This window comes from Alligator sinensis, unplaced genomic scaffold (assembly GCF_000455745.1).
Source record: "Alligator sinensis unplaced genomic scaffold, ASM45574v1 scaffold265_1, whole genome shotgun sequence".
Taxonomy (NCBI): domain Eukaryota; kingdom Metazoa; phylum Chordata; order Crocodylia; family Alligatoridae; genus Alligator; species Alligator sinensis.
Window position 1 is genome coordinate 231,835 of NW_005842961.1, and position 262 is coordinate 232,096.

Here is a 262-nt window from a genome sequence, read left to right on the forward strand (position 1 = left end):
GCCTACTTGGCCCCGGTGCCCCCTGAGGGCATGACGGAGCCAGGGAGTGGGGCCAAGAGGGCCAGTATGGAGCTGCCCAGCTCTGCAGGTGAGTGCTAGGGGTTGGGGGGAGCACCGGCCTGGCCTGACACAGCCCTAGGGGCACTCGGCCATGAGGCCAGCCCCAGCTCCACCCCGCAGGGGGCACTGGGCTGGGGGGTGTCCCACAGGGGCTGCAGGGAGCTCTGATGGGACACTGCCCCCCCAGGGCTCCCACTGCCAC